The 14,139-nt window shown below is 46.5% G+C and overlaps 1 protein-coding gene across 1 annotated transcript in view; it reads left to right on the forward strand.

The window, feature by feature from the left end:
• Positions 1-6,312: 6,312 nt before the first annotated feature.
• TTPAL (alpha tocopherol transfer protein like) overlaps positions 6,313-14,139 on the forward strand; it is a 38,215-nt gene continuing 30,388 nt past the window's right edge. Inside the window, exon 1 of the mRNA XM_038572410.1 lies at positions 6,313-6,412. The gene's annotated coding sequence lies outside the window, so the exon portion shown is untranslated. The remainder of the gene's footprint in view (positions 6,413-14,139) is intronic.

Raw genomic sequence — 14,139 nt, forward strand, 5'->3', positions numbered from 1 at the left:
GGGAACTATAGATTTGGGGAGCTGTACATCTGGGACAGTATAGACTTGGGGGGATGTAGATCTGAGTTTGAAAGAGTGCGTTGGGGATGTTTTGTTTGAGATGCCAATGAAACATCTGAGAAATCATTGGATATATAAGCCTAGAGCTCAAGGCAAAGTTGGGCTGGAGAGAAGTCCAAGTCATAAGCATAGATGGAATTTAAAAGCCAAATAGAAATATTGCTCAGCAAGAAAAAGGAGCAAACTGCCAATTCGAGCAAACTGGATCTCAAATGCATTATTCTGAGTGTGACATGTAGGACTCCAAAAGCTACATGCAAGAGGATTCCATCTATACGATATGCTGGAAAAGACAAAATTGTTGAGTCAGGTACTGCGGTTGCCAGGGGTAGGGCAGGGGTGGAGTGTCTAATACAAAAGAGCTTAGAGAAGAGACACCTGTGTGGCTCAGTAGTTAAGGGTCTGCCTTTGGCTCAGGTCGTGATCCTGGGGTCCTGAGATAGAGTCTAGCATTGGGCTCCCCACAGGGAGCCTGCTTCTCCCTCTGTTTATGTCTCTGCCTCTCTGTGTCTCTCATGAATAAGTAAATAAAATCTTCAAAAAAAGAAAAAAGCTTCCTAGAGGAGGGGGCTTGGGTCATAGAAATGTGCTGTATCTTGACTCTGGTGGTGGTTACATGGCCATATACACTTGTCAAAAGTTGCAGAACCCTGCATTAAAGAGAGTTAAGTTTTAGAATATGGAAATTTATACCTTAATATAAAAAATGAAAGGAAAAAAAAGCCAAGTAGTTGATGGATCTCATTTAAAGAGGGAGTGCAGCCAGCAGGGAAGCAGGCGAGGACGTCACCCTGGACCACACCCATCATCCAGGCCAGAAAGAAGAGGCACAAAAAACTAGTGTGATGGAAATCTGATGGTGAGAGAAGAGGTTACAAGCAATGGTCCTTGCAGGCCTACTCCATGCCAAGCGCTGTGGGACACACTTGTCGTCTGGTGTAACCCCGTCACTGAGGCTGCAAGGCAGGTTACATCAGCTGTCCTTGTGGTACAGCCGAGAGGAAGTGACCTGCCCTGGGGCCACACAGAGTGTAATAGTGGCAAAATCAGGAGATCCACACTGGGGTGTCCTGCAGTCAATTCCCTGTTTGTTGAATGACTGAGTGAACACATAAATATCACCATGCCCCAGGTGCTGGAGGTTTCACCACTAGGTTCACACTGAGGATATGAGAACACGGTATTTTTAGAGAAGTTGGAGTCATAAAATTTGTTCCATTTCCTGACTGGTGCAATGCCCAGCCCTGCCCCCTGCAGCTCTGAAATTGCCTCCCGGCCTTGGGAAGGGCTCCCAGGCTTATCTCAAGGGGAGAGTGAAACTGTAAAAGCCTTTATAGCTTGAGATCACGTCTGGCAGGGACAGTGATTGTCGCCATAAACCTGAGCAGCCCTGTGAGGGCGATGTCCCAGGCCAGGAGATTCAGGGGACAGTTGAGCAATACCAAGGAACAGCCTCTGCTGAGCCCAGTGCCCAGCGCCCATGGTCAGGGCCTGTCACACGCTTATCACGTTTTGTCCTCACCTAAACCACAGGAGGCTTATTAAACCCCAGTGGCTGTTGTGATAGATTTCTTTGAAGCACCTTTCTTCACATTTTGTCTCTGAAGTTGGGATGTGTCCATGAGTCAATGGCATCTTGCAATCGCTGTTGGTGAGACCAGGTGGCAGTCATGATCTGGTTGGCTCTGGTCATGACTTGTGGTGGCCGGACTGGACAACTTTACACCCTGTGTATTTCATCCCAAACGATTTAGGGATCATTGAGGGAAGGACCCGCGTCCTGGTTGTTTTCTGAAAACCTGTTGACAACTTCTGATGAGAGCAAAGAAAGCACCAGCATCAAACTTGCAGAAGAGGAGCAAGCAGTTGGAAGAAAATCCTGGAGACCATATAGTGGAGCATTCTTTCAAGAAAGGCTGTGTGAGCCGAGCTTCCCATGGTACGGGGGACAGCACTGTGTGAAAAACAGGGACAAGGAAGATTCCGAGTTATCTAGATGAGCTGCATGCTGACTATGAGGAAGTTTTCAGAGTTCCCTAATTTATGTCACTTATATTTTTCCTTTGTATTTATGCACAAGGGTGACATGTGATTTTAAAAACACTGTCTAGGGGTGACTGGGTGGCTCAGTTGGTTAAGTGTCTGCCTTTGACTGAGGTCATGATCCCAAAGTCCTAGGATTGAGCCCTGCATCCTGCATCCCCGCTCAGCAGGGAGCCTGCTTCTCCTTCTCCCTCTGGTATTCCCCTGCTTGCGCGTGCTCTCTCTCTCTCTGCCAAATAAATAAATAAATAAATAAATAAATAAATAAATAAATTCTTTTTAAAAATTAAAAAAAAAATAGGGATCCCTGGGTGGCGCAGCGGTTTGGCAACTGCCTTTGGCCCAGGGCGCGATCCTGGAGACCCGGGATCGAATCCCACATCGGGCTCCCGATGCATGGAGCCTGCTTCTCCCTCTGCCTGTGTCTCTGCCTCTCTCTCTCTCTCTGTGTGACTATCATAAATAAATAAATAAATAAATAAATAAATAAATAAATAAATAAATAAATAAAAATTAAAAAAATAAAACACTAAGTCTCTGAGCTCTCTACTAAATATAAAACAAAAATTCTAAATCACAAGAAAGTATTATGCCATAATTTGTCAGTGTGCTTCCTTCCTTTCCTTTTTTTTTTTTTTTTAAAGATTTTATTTATTCATGAGAGACAGAGAGAGAGAGAGGCAGAGACACAGGCAGAGGGAGAAGCAGGCTCCATGCAGGGAGTCTGACATGGGACTTGATCCCGGGACTCCAGGATCACACCCTGGGCCAAAGGTGGATGCTCAACTGCTGAGCCACCCGGGCATCCCAGTGTGCTTCCTTTCTTAATGGTACCAAATGCTAGCGCCTCCTACAACTAAAGCATCTTAGGCTAGATTATATTCATTTCATAGATGAAAAACTCTCATTTCATAGATGAGAAAACTGAGAACACAAGGCACAGGTCAAACAGGTGGTGTGGCCAGGATTCTCTCTGACAACAGATTGTGTGCTCTTTCTGATACCCAATGCTGTCTTGGACATGGACATTGACTTCCCCTTCTCCCTCAAAGGCCTTGCCCCCAGCCAAACAACTCCAGCCTACCATCCCACGGGGTCTCTGGGAGGCAGCAAGCTGCCCTGATGTTCAACATTCAAGCAGGAGATAGTTTTCAGGGAGCCTTCCACCCTGCGGACCAACCACCCCTGTGACCCATCACCCAAGTCAGCAACCCCAGTGTGGCCAAGCCCAGGACCCCAACCTTCCGGCTTTCCCTACAACTGTGGCACACATGCCTAATCACCTGGTCTTGCGCTAAGCAGACTGCAGTCTCACCTCATTTTACAGATGAGAAAACTAAGGCCCAGAGAGGTTACATGCTCTTTCAAGATCGCACACTAGACTGTGTCAGGAAAGAGTCTGGAATCCGGGGCTCAAAATCCAGTGTTCTTTCCAACTTCACAGATTTCCTAGGTCCAGAAGAGACAGGCAGAAATGGGAGAGCAAGGGACCCAAAGTGAGTCAAAAGAAAGGACATTAAAACAAGAAGGCTTGTTGAGTCCTGAACACAAAGCAAAATAATGCAAAATGTCATTACCTGGGTCTCCTTAATATCAACAAGTTCAGGACGTCTGGGTGGCTCAGCAGTTTAGAGCCTGCCTTCGGCCCAGGGTGTGATCCTGGAGTCCTGGGATCAAGTCCCACATCGGACTCCCTGCATGGAGTCTGCTTCTTCCTCTGCCTGTGTCTCTGCCTCTCTCTCTCTTTGTGTGTGTGTGTGTGTGTATCTCTCATGAATAAATAAATAAAAAATCATAAAAAAAGAAAAAATACCAACAAGTTCTAGGACAGCTGAGCTTAGAGGGGCAGCAGAAGCTTTGTCTTGCTCGGAGGATGGGACCAAACTACACCAGGCATATCTCCCATCCTTGCCAGATCCCACCTCTCCTTCCAATGGCTTCCCACCATCCCTAGAGCAAGATTCAAAACCTTTACTGGGGCCCCCAGACACTATAGGCCATGGCTCTGACCACTTCTCCAAAATCAGCTCCTACTACTCTGTCCCTCAGTCACTCCATTGCAGCCCCCTTGACCTCCTCCTTGTTCTTCAATACACCAAACCTGTTCTCCTCTACCCTGATGTCCCTTTTTTCTGGAGCATTCACTCTTTCCCCAGCTCTTCCCATGGCTGCTTCCTTCTAACCATTTCAGGTCTCTGCTCAAATGTCACCTCTTTCAAGAGGTGAGGCCTTCCCTGACCAACTTAGCAAAATATATGAGGCTTTGCAGGCTACATGGTCTCTGGTGCAGCTGCCTAAATCTTCTGTTGCATAGTGAAAGCAGCCATAAACAATACATGAGTGAATGGGCGTGACTGAGTTCCAATGAAACTTTATTACAAAAGCAGGCAGCAGGCCAGATTCGGCCAATGACCGTCATTTGCTGACCCCTATTTTAATTTATTTTCTTGGTGATTTCCTTCATTGTGCTTACAATGATCTGAAAGTATCTATTTATTTGTATATTGATTTATTGTCTTCCTCCACCCTTCCCCCTAGACTGTTAACTCTAAGAGCGGGACTTTGTCAGTCTTATTCAACATGACTCCATGATGGCCCCCAATGAACCCCACTTCCTGGTATTCACAGATTGTGAGCTCCTCTCCCAAACTGACTAGAACTGCCCTGTATAATCCCCAGGATACTGTGGAAATGAAGGAGTGTGACTTTTAAGCCCAAGTTAGAAAAAACATTGGGATTTTCCGTTTTGCCATCCTGGATCACTTGCTCTGAGGAAGCCAGCAGCCTTGCTGTAAGGACGTCAAGCAGCCTTGTGGTGAAGTCCACGTGGAGAGGGGCTGAGGCCTCCTATCAACGGCCAGCCATGTGGATGAGCCATCTTGGCAGTGGACCTTCCAGCCACAGTCAAGCTTTCAGGTGACCATGGCCCTGGCACACAGTGTGAGATACTTTAGAGTGCCAGACTTTCCAGCTCGCCACTCCTGAAAATCCTACCACACAAAAACTGTGAGATAATACATTTTTTATTTCTTTAAATCATCATGATTTAGGGGTACCTGGGTGGCTCAGTTGGTTAAGCATCTGTCTTTGGCTCAAGTCATAATCCTAGGGTCCTGGGATAGAGCCCCACATTGGGATCCCTGCTCAAAAGGGAGTCTGCTTCTCCCTCTGCCCCTACTCCACTCATGCACATGTACTCTCTCTCTCTCAAATAAATAAATAAAATATTTAAAAATAAATAAATAAATCATGATGATTTGTTATGTAGCCATAGATAAAATACAGTCACCAGCACTAGTATCTGTATATAGTATGTGTTTAATAAATATTGGCTAATAAATAAGTTTGGTGCTTAATACATATTATAGAAGGATACATTACAAAAATTAATATTTGAAAGACATGAATGTAATATTATATAAATATATGTAAAAATATAAATTAAATACATAGAAGAGCATAACTGAGACTTTCCTAATCCACTAACAGTCCTTGGACAAGTTATCTATACAAGAATTCTTTCAACCTTGAGATTCTGTTTTGGGGATTCTCTGTTGGTGTTTCTAATACTTTCTAAATTGCTGTTTATACGATTCTGAGATTTCAGGTTTTTGTTTCACCAAATCCATGATTCTCAAATTTTGTGACTTGGTGATTCTAACATACTATGATTTACTTAACAGTACATATCTTTGTTCAACAACTGTTCTCTGTAGGCACAATGCCAGAAGCTAGGAGTTCAGTAGAGAAAAGATGACCCCTGTCTTTGCCCTCTTGTAGCTCACACAGGTAAACCCATGAGCATATGTGATACATAGGGAGTAGTCACGTGGGTACTGGGGGTGGGAGGTGGAAGTGGAGAAGGAGGCAACCTCCTTCAGAAGGGTGTGAGTAGACATGGCTTCCCAGAGGAGACAGGAAGAGAGAGGGAGGAGTCCAACCGGAGAAGAGGGCGCTAATGCACACTGAGGTCCAAGTGGAGGGAACAGCACATACAAAGGTCCGGGGGTTAGGAAGTGGGAAAGAGAGTGGATATCTGGTAAGATGAGGTCGGTGTGAGTTTGTGTAGAGTTGGTGAAGCAGTGCTGGAGAACAGCAGAGTAGCAAGAGTCTATGGCCAGGTGACAGAGGACCTAGTAAACCATGTCAAGGAGTTTGAACTTTATCCTGAGGGCAAAAGGGGAGCCAGTGGAGGGTTTTAAGGGGAAGAGTGGCATAGTGTACCTAGAGTTTGGAAAGTTACCTCAGCTGCTGCATGCAAAGTTTGGAAAGAGGAGAGACCAGAGAGAAGGCTGAAACAAGACCCCAGGTGAGAGAAGAAGAGGCCTAAGCAGATGGGAGATGGGCCAGAGAGAGCTGTTTTATCCGTGGTGTGGTGAAAGGATGGGGGTGTGTGTGGATTTTACTGGTAACCCGTGAGTCTGGGACTTCTGGACTTCATGATTCTCTGATTCTTGGATTCTGTGCTCAACACTCCATAATTCTTTGTCATAAAATGCCTGTTGATATCACTGTACACTTACAATCCCTGACTTCACACTGCCCTGCATACCCCCCTTTTGAGCCTGTTTTCCCTGTTTGCAAAGTGGGGATCATCTACACCTTCCTTGCAGAGCAGCCAGGGGAGTGGGAGCTGGTGTGTGGTCAGCACACACACGAAGCAGGCATTTGGTCCATGGTAGGCATGTTTGAGCTAAGTGCTTGATATGCAGACATTGCCAGGAAAGAAGTGCTTCTTGAGAGAATAAGAGAGATAAGAATGGAAGAACAGAGGTAAGGAAGAGGCCTATTTTCATCTGCTCCTAGTGACCTGGGTTGTTCTGGCTTCTGGGCTTCTGGCTCAGCATCTGGCTCCCAGATTTGGTTATTTTCTCCCAGGCACTGGCAGGTGGGCCAGTTGGCTGTGGGACTCCTCATATCTGTAGCCTGCTGGCCCTCCCAGCCCCTCCTTCTGGTGCTAAACTCCCCCCGAAGGCTGCAGACACCAGCTGGAGGTGGCCATGTGGGATCTGGTGTTTCCTGGGCAGGTCTAAGCCAGGTCAAGTAGCACTTAGCTTTCTTCCAACCCAGCCCATCCTGGAGGCCGTACTCTAGTATTCCCCTCTTAGGCAACTGTTCTGTTTACTCCAACTAGAGTAGGGTTGTGGAGACAGAAACCTCACTTGTGTCCTCAGAACAAGAACATGTGGTCTCTGGAACCAGACCCAAGGGTATGTGTGCTCCTGTGTTACAATGTGCATCTTGCCAGTGGTTCAACTTTAATTCAGTTGGATCCATAAATCATCAGGTGAACAACACAACTGTGGGCAAACCCCACGGGGCTGGCAAGACCTGCAGAGACTCACTCCTTGCTTGGAGGAGGAAGAAATGGGAAACCACACAGTACTTAGTGAAGGGTTGAGCTAGAGTCCATAGCCAGAACTCCCAGTCCATTTCTCTGCACACAGTAGGAAGTCCACAAGCATCAGTGAAATTAAGTCGAATTAGGACCTTAAGTGACACACATCCTATACATTTCCCAGCTAGCACCTGCCTTGACTCTTTCTAGAAAGCGCTAAAAGACTGGAGAGAAAGGTGGCCTCTGGGGAGGGAAGCTGGATAGCTGAGGTCAGGGGTGGGGGGAAAACCTACTTTTCATTTTATGCCCTTTTGTACTGTTCGAATGTTTTATTTTCACCCAGTGCTGATAGATCAAAGTCAATCAATCAAACAAACAATCATAATTAAATAAACAATTAAGTGAGCCAGGCTCTTTTGTAACTCCATGGCTTTTTGTACATGCTGTTCCCTCTGCCCTTTCCTGGTCTGCTCCACCCAGAAAACTGCACAAGTTGCAAGACTGAGCTTGGATGCCCAGTATCAGGGGCCTGTGGCCAGCTCCCTGCGATGGCTATCTTCCATTTGCCCATCACCTCTGCATGTCCTCATCTGCCCCCGCTCTGTGCCCCAGGAGGCATCCATGTCTCCTGACTTCTCACTGGATCCCAGCAGAGGAAGGTGTCGGTGGTAAATTAAAAGGACGGGCGCCTGGGTGGCTCAGTCATGATCCTAGGGTCCTGGGATGGAGCCCCGCATCGGGGCTTCTCCTTCTCCACTAGGTCCTCTGCTTCTCCCTCTTCCTCTGCAGCTACCCCTGTATGTTCTCTCTCTCTGTCAAATAAATAAAAAAATCTTAAAAAAAAAAAAAAAAGACAGGATGAGAAAGCAGTCGGGGTGTTAATGCCATCCGTCTCCTTCCTGCTCTGCCTTCATCTTCACGGATGCTACGTTTCTACAAGACCTCCACTCCTGTCTTGGCCTTGTTTCCACAGTTCCAGCTCTCCCTGGAGTCCTGTTTCCTCTCTTGCCCCTTCAAGCCTTGGGGTGATAACAGCTTCCTGCTGTTTCTAGTCCCTGGCCGCCTCCATATCCCTTAAAGCTTTCCTTAGCCCCACGCCTCTGTAAATACTTCCTTCAAAATTTGCTTCAGTTAAGCCAGTGATTCTCTACCTGGAATAATTTTGCCCCTCAGTTGGAACAGTTGGCAATGTCTGGAGGCATTTTTGGCTGTCGTTGCTAGGGTGGGGGTGCTACTCTTGGCATCTAGTGGGTGGAGACCAGGGATGCTGCTAAACATCCTCTGGTGCACAGGATGGCCCCTCCTCCAAGAGAGAATTGTTTGGCCCCAAATATTAATGGTGCCGAGTTGAGAAACCCTGATTTACACCTTTGAGTTGCCAACCTCTCCCAGTTTGGAGCTGGAAAGTTCAAGGCTGGGGGTTCTGGACACCTGCAGCCCTCTCTGCACTGTGATCTATCTATTTTTTTACAGGCCTGCTGTTGGCTTGTTCTAAATGGCAGAGATGAAGAGACCCAGTCTTTGTCCTCAAGCTACCCCCTGTACTGTGGGGAGAGAACCTGGGGAGCTGAGTCTGAGTCCCTCGCCAGACTTGAGTCCTTGAGGGTAGGGTCCTGTGTCATTCACCACATAGCCTCAGGGGTAGGAGACATTTGCTCTTTGAATCAAAGAATACTTCTATAATATCTTAAAACAGGCTACAGCAGACAAGGGTCTAGACTCACTAAACAAGACCCAGGGAACCTGGGTGGGGTTTTTTCCCCCTGTGACAGAAGTTTCAGGGAAACCACAGTTAGACAAATATGTACAGAATGAATGAGGAATGAATGAATGATAGTTCCAGAGATACGAGTGGGTGGGCAGGCGGGAAGGCAAGACAGCAAGAAGGTGTCTCATCTCTTAAATGGGTGTTGCAGCAAAAACAACTCCTAGGATTACTGTCAGAATCAAATTAAGGGAAAGCACTTAGTATGGTTCTTAGTGATCAGTGAGCACAAAAGAAACAATATCTATCAGCTATCCGGAGGAAGTGATGGAGGAGAATCGCCAAGAGGGTGCTGGGGAGGAGCTCTGCCACTAAGAAGGGGGGCTTCTCTGCATCTCTGGGCATCTGTAAAATGGGCAAGATTAGTGCTTAGCAGAAACTATCATAGGGGATGCTTTAGCTCCACAACAGGTGATTCAAATACTATTTTCAAAATCAAATCTGTAATTTAATAAAAGTAAAAGCCAGGTCTGTTAAGTAACATTAAGGTAGAACTGTCAGGTAGGTTTCAAGTGACCAATTCATCTTTTTTTTTTTTTTTTTTTTTTCCTGAGACTTGGCCAGTTTTAGCAGTGAAAGTCGTGTGTCCTGAAAATCCCCAGTCTTGGGCAGACTGAGATGGCTGGTCACCCGAGCAGGTCAGATGATCAGTCTGACCTTGTGATTTTTTTTAAGATTTTGTTATTTTTTCATGAGAGACAGAGAGAGAGGCAGGGACACAGGCAGAGGGAGAAGCAGGCTGCCCTCAAGGAGCCCTATGTGGGACTCGATCCCAGGACCCTGGGGTTATGACCTGAGCCAAAGGCAGATGCTCAATTACTGAGCCACCCAGGTGCCTCTGCCTATGTGATTTTTTTTTAAGATTTTATTTATTTATTCATGAGAGACATACAGAGAGAGGCAGAGACAGAGGCAGAGGGAGAAGCAGGCGCCATGCAGGGAGCCGGATGTGGGACTCGATCCCAGGACCCTGGGATCACACCCTGGGCTGAAGGCAGATGCTCAACCACTGAGCCACCCAGACATCCTGTGATTTTTAAAATAATAAGTAGCTAACATATATTGAGCACTTATTCTGTGCCAGGTGCCTTTCTAATGACCTTATAAGTATTATCTTATTTAATCTTCATAATCCCAGTAAGATAAATATTACTAGCATCCCTCTTTGTACAGTGGCACAACGAGGTTCTGTCATTGGCCAAGGCTACCCAGCTCCTGAGTAATAGAGTCATGACTTGATTTCAGGTTGTCTGGGTCCAGAGTTACCCATATATAACCATGACCTTTATGACACATCTAAATACATTTTAAGGGACGCCTGGGTGGCTCAGTGGTTGAGCTCTGCCTTCAGCCCAGGGCGTGATCCCACGGTCCCAGGATCGAGTCCCGCATCGGGTTCCCTGCATGGAGCCTGCTTCTCCCTCTGCCTGTGTCTGCCTCTCTCTCTGTGTCTCTCATGAATAAATAAAATCTTTAAAAATAAATAAATACATTTTAAAAGAATCTTTGAGAGGCTAATGGTAATAGTAATAATGATGGTGATGGTGGTGGTGGTGGTGGAAATCTACTTTTTAAACGTTTTTTGAAATAGTCATAACGATAATACATTTTTTGAGCACTCACATATTCTTTCCGAAGTTTAACCTGGTGGAGGCCGCTTCTATTCTAACTTGGGCTGCTTATCTACAACTTGTGTAGACCTCAGAATAAAGGGCCACCTGTGCTGGATTATAGCTGGAGTGGAAGACTCAAATATTTACAGGACCGGGTGGGCAATGCTGGCGTGCGAAGTGGGCCTGGTTGTAATGCAACAGGGGGACAGGGCGTGGTGGGGACCGTGGCGGAATGGGACTGGAATACACGTACTGACTGGGAGAAGTCAGGACTCAGCTCTGGGCCCGTGAAATTGAGGGTCTGGTAATAGCAGATCTTGCAAGAGAAGATCACCCACCTTTAACAACACCCACCTTCAACAACAACTAATCTAGAGAAGCCAAAACAAAAACACTAGGTGCATGAAACAAAACCTGTCTGTGGATCAAACCTAAGCCCTGCCCCCTATGCCCCATGAGCTGTTGAAAAAAAAAAAATGACTGCTTGCAATGATGTCATATTCATCTAATGGAACATAATACAGCAATGAAAATGAATGAACTCTAGACATAAAAATATGGGTGAATCTCACAAACATAAGCCAGACATAAACAAATGCACGCTATGTCTTCCATTTCTATAAAGTTCAACAACAGACCAAATTAATAGAAGATGTTCGGAGTCAGGACTGTGGTTACTCTTGTTCAGAGGTAGCAGGGAGTAGCTGAAAGAGGACCCAAGCAGAGCTTCTAGAGGGCTGGCCGGGGGCTAGCTCTTCATCTGGGAGCACGCAGTGGTGATGATGCTCCCTTTGTGATGGTCATTGAAGCTGTCCACGTAGGCTTTGTGTACTTTTAAAATGTGTATCTTTAAAATTATATAAAACTTTCGAAGCACACATACAACACAGATTGTTACCATTTGGAAATATTTCTCTGGATGAAGCAGGATTGCTTTCGGATGGGAAGGAAACCAAATACCGAAGTAAGATTTTAGAGCCTGGCTTCCCTGCAGGAGGCATCTGATGGCTCTTTGATGGATAAATGCAACTAGAGCAATTGTCAGGTATGCCCTGATTTGAAACTGAGGTGTTGAATAAAACAGCTTCGTTTTCCTTGAGGATTTCTTCAAATAAGAATATCTGTGTTGAGAATCGTGTCTGTTTAGTTCACCTCATTTATCGAAGTTCTCAGGTGTTTGAAGTGACAAAAAATAACTTTCTATACATTTTATATGTTGGACTTTCATGGGAAAAGGGTTTTGTGGCTAAAATTTTAAATGTGAGAACCTGGGGTGCCTGGGTGGCTCAGTGGTCGAGCATCTGCCTTTGGCTCAGGTCGTGATCCCGGGGTCCTGGGATCGAGTCCCACATCAGGCTCCCTACTGGGAGCCTGCTTCTCCCTCTGCCTATGTCTCTGCCTCTCTCATGAATAAATAAATAAAATCTTAAAAAAAATGTGGGAACCTTCAGGTTCTAAAATTCTGCCTCTCAGAACCAGGCTCCACGTGGCAGGTTGGGCTCAGGGGTGATTCACCAACGGGGATGGGTAGCAGGGGAGTGCTCTTGGGGGTGGAAGGAGCACCCAGGAGCCACTGTAGCCACTTCTCAAAGGGTGTGTCTCCATTTACAAAGGGCCTTTTCATCTTTAGTCATCCCTTCCGCAAACATGTCCAAGTGCCCACTCTGTGCCAGGTTATAGGGTGTAACGTTCATCCAACAATCACAAAGACGGAACTACCCACAGCAGCAAGTCACAAGAGCACATGGCCAAGGACCCTCGCTGGTCTGCACCCTGCCTCCCAAACCACCCAAACCCGCCTCTTCTCACAGCTCCACTCGGCCACCCTGGCCTAGACTGCACCAACCCCAACTCCACAGTCACTAACTCACTGGCCTCCCTGTCCCAGTCAGACCCCTAAATCCAATCTCCAGAGTGATATCCCACCACCCACCGGCCCTACATGGGCCCCGATCACCTCCGCTCTCCTTTCTTCCACTGTCCAATCATGGGGGTCCTGCCTCAGGGCCTTTGCTTTTGCCCTTCTCTCTGCCTAGACTCTTCTCCCACATCTCCAAGAGGTTGCTGTTTCTCATGATTCAGTTGTTGCCACAAATGTCACCCGTCCCCGAGAAGCTGGCAACACAGGGACCTCTTTGGCCGGATGATGTGTAGTGCCTGAATTTTGTACCAAGGGCCTATTCACATAAATTGTTAGTTCAAACACAAGTGTCTCCTTAGAGAGGCCTTTCTGGAAAGCAACCTTCCCCGCTTACTTCCTCTTATGGCACTGTAATTTTCCCTTATGAGTATATAATACAGTCTGTAATTGCCTTAGAGTTGGTTTTTTTTTTTTTTTTTGGTTTTGTCTTGTATTTAATTTCTTTTTATTGTCTATCTCCCCCTCGTGAAGACACAGACTTTGCCTTGTCTTATCTACCACCTACTACAGTCCTGGCACATAGTAGGCGCTCAATAAATATTTATTGACCCAGTGACGAAAAGAAGGGAAGGGGGAAGGAAGAATGCCTGTGTTGATAGTGGAGAGTTAGCCTGCAAAGCTGGGGATGGGAGGGACGGGCTCAGTTCCAAGCATAGGGAACAGTCAGTAGTTTGAGGGCTTTGACAATACTAGGCTGATGGGACCAAAGAAAGCCGGGATGTGAGGCAGGCAAGATTATATCCATTTTGGGCAGCCCAGGTGGCTCAGCGGTTTAGTGCTGTCTTCAGTGTCGGGGGTGATCCTGGAGGCCCCGGGATCGAGTCCCACATCGGGCTCCCTGCATGGAGCCTGTTTCTTTCTCTGCCTCTCTCTCTCTCTCTTTCTTTCTCTCTCTCTCTCTCTGTGTGTGTCTCATGAATAAATAAACAAAATCTTGAAAAAAAAGATTATATCCATTTTACACATGAGGAATCTGAGACTCAGAAGGGGAAGCGGCTTACCCAAGCCACCCAGTATATACTGAGCACGTATATGCAGTAACTTATGAGATGGGTACTATTACTACATCCTCATTTGACTGATGAAGAAACTGAAGCACAGAAAGGTTAAGTGACTTGCTCTAGGTTGTACAGCTTGGAGGTAGCCAAGCCTCAGGCCTTTCTCTGGCTCTCAGTGGTTCCCAGTTTTCACCTCCCAGTTCTCCCTCAGCCTCCGGCCTCACACAGAGTTCCGGCTTGGACTTGGAGGGGTTGTGACTTTAAACACTGACCCTCTCTGGAGTTTGGGGCAAAGCCAGAAAATTCTCTAAAACCTTCCAGGACTTGGGTTCTCCTAACTCCAAACCAAAAGAGAACAAAACTAACCCTACTTGCAAGGCTGCTGTGAGAAAAAAAAAAAA

Source organism: Canis lupus, chromosome 24, assembly GCF_011100685.1.
Source record: "Canis lupus familiaris isolate Mischka breed German Shepherd chromosome 24, alternate assembly UU_Cfam_GSD_1.0, whole genome shotgun sequence".
NCBI classification, from domain to species: Eukaryota; Metazoa; Chordata; class Mammalia; order Carnivora; family Canidae; genus Canis; species Canis lupus.